Raw genomic sequence first — 2,154 nt, 5'->3', positions numbered from 1 at the left:
AATGTCCTTATTCACAAGCTGAATAGAACAATATTATACGAGTGGGAAGTGCTTATCTTGCTGCAGTATGTATGAAAATTTTAAAAGCTGGGAAGCGTGAACTGTAAGAGCCATGGCTACAAAGCAAAGATGTGGGCTTAGTGTTTTACTTGGTCTTCTGCACATAGCCAATTGTCAGTTGAGTAATCTACTCAGCTCTCTTACAGTCTCCTTTAAAATGTTGGTGCAGTGAGGGTGTGCTAGGTTGTACAAGAGCTGACTGAAATGTTTTGTTTCAAAGACACATTCAAAAGCTTTGGTGTGATGACATATAGTGTCATAATATACATGGCTTTGAAATTATCTGAATTCAAGCTTTTTCAGTATGAAACAATTTCTAGTGTTTGTGTAACATCGTGGGTCTTTGGTTTGGGTTTTTTGTTGCTTTTTTTTTTTTTTTTTTTTAATCCTAGCTGCATAAGCTTCAATGTTGTGGCCAGATAAACACTTCACTTCCTTCAAACTGAATGGTGTATTTTAAAATCCTCGCTGTGATTCCTGCAAGAAGGAGAATAGAAAATAAACTGGTTATTGACATGAAAGAAGATTGGATCTTAAAGGGTTTATTAAACCTTTGTTCTTAATTTTTAAAGGAATTAACAAAGATCTGCTAAGCAGGGGTTTCCTAACTCTTCATACATCCATTCATTCATAGCTTAGATTTACATAGATGCTAGCAAAATCAAAATCTGTCCCTGAAGATACTGCCAAAGTGTCAATGTGTTTTTCTTTCTGGCTTGTGTTAATGTAGGACAAGTGTGCGTTTAGTTGGCAGAACACATTTTGCTGCCAAACAATCTCCAGAAAGTTCCCTGACGTTAAACCCCTTGTTAATGAGTTGAAAATACAGGAAAGTTCAGAAACTGCCAGGTAGTGAGGGCACTTACTGGGTATGTGATAGGCTCCAATGCTGCCAAAGGAACTTCACAAAAATGGTTGGTGCTATCTTGCAGTACCAGAGCACATCTGCTGGGCTTGCCTACAAGAAAGGAGAGATGTGTCTAAGCATGTGAAGGTTTGGTTAGCAAAACATTGCTGTCGGGTGCTTGGATGGTAGCATCTAAATGCATTTAGAAACATCTTCCATCCGCAAAAGATGAATTTATGCTGCTGTGGAGCACCACATGGAAATCTATAAGCTAACACTGAGTGTGCCTCAGCACTGCATTGTGCAGTGCCCCATGGCATCACTGCTCTTGGGATCCAGAACCCTGCGCTGAAGAGGTAAAGTTGAACGTAGCTGCCTAAGAAGACTTGCTGGGATGGGTCCAGACCAGACGCGGTTATGGTGCCGGCTCTGGAGCTGGCCGGAGCGTCTGCTCTGCAGTGAGCTCTGGGAGGTGGGAGTGCTCCAGAATCATTACCGTTCTAAGGGGGATGTGCTGCTACCGAAAGGCCGTGCCGTCGGGTGTTGACTGCCGTGTGCGCTGGCTGGCACGACCCCCCGTCTGCGTGCGAGAACACCCCATCTTCACAGAAAGCGTGACTGGGACAGTTGGCAGAGTTTTTATATGGGGCTCAGCCATTAGTTTTTGTTTTCAGAGGAGGGGATTTGTGTCCTCGTAGGCAAATGTTTGTAAACTGTATTGCTGTATAAGTTTTTTGATTACAGGACTGACTTTCTGCATGCTGTAGCTTTAAAGTTCTGTCAAGGAAGACATGTGCTATGAACGCGCACCTGACAGTACTGCTTATGCTGCCTACCAGAATGACCCTTAGAGGTGCAATATTGGAGTTCATTAAAATGACTTTTCAGGTTTATTTCTGCTTTAATGGAATAACTGGGGTTTGGGCTTTTTTTTTTTAACCACTAGAAAAATTTTAATGTAGCAAATTGTAGCATGATTTTGGTTGCAACAGTTGAGCAGGAAGGGAAGTTGAAACTGATGTTATTCCCCTGAGATCGTGGATTTAAGTACCACAAAGTCATCACTCGCATATATAAATACGAGTATAAAGTAAATCTTATTTTGCTAGTTGCTAAATCAGGTTTTGATACGCTTATTAAGCCTAAATACAATAAAACCTTATTAAAGAAGGAAAACGCTGTATTTTATGTTTAAGTGAAATCTCATTAACAGAACCCGAGTTCTGCAGCCCTGCCGATGGTCCTTT

At 41.3% G+C, this 2,154-nt stretch overlaps 1 protein-coding gene across 1 annotated transcript in view; it reads left to right on the top strand.

Moving 5' to 3' along the window:
• The window catches only part of GAREM1 (GRB2 associated regulator of MAPK1 subtype 1), an 83,001-nt gene that overhangs the window by 7,919 nt on the left and 72,928 nt on the right, over positions 1-2,154 (top strand). The gene's annotated exons all lie outside the window — the stretch shown is intronic.

Source organism: Egretta garzetta, unplaced genomic scaffold (assembly GCF_000687185.1).
Source record: "Egretta garzetta isolate BGI_Z169 unplaced genomic scaffold, ASM68718v1 scaffold35, whole genome shotgun sequence".
In the NCBI taxonomy this organism is placed as follows: Eukaryota; Metazoa; Chordata; class Aves; order Pelecaniformes; family Ardeidae; genus Egretta; species Egretta garzetta.
This window is presented reverse-complemented; position numbering and strand designations above follow the sequence as displayed.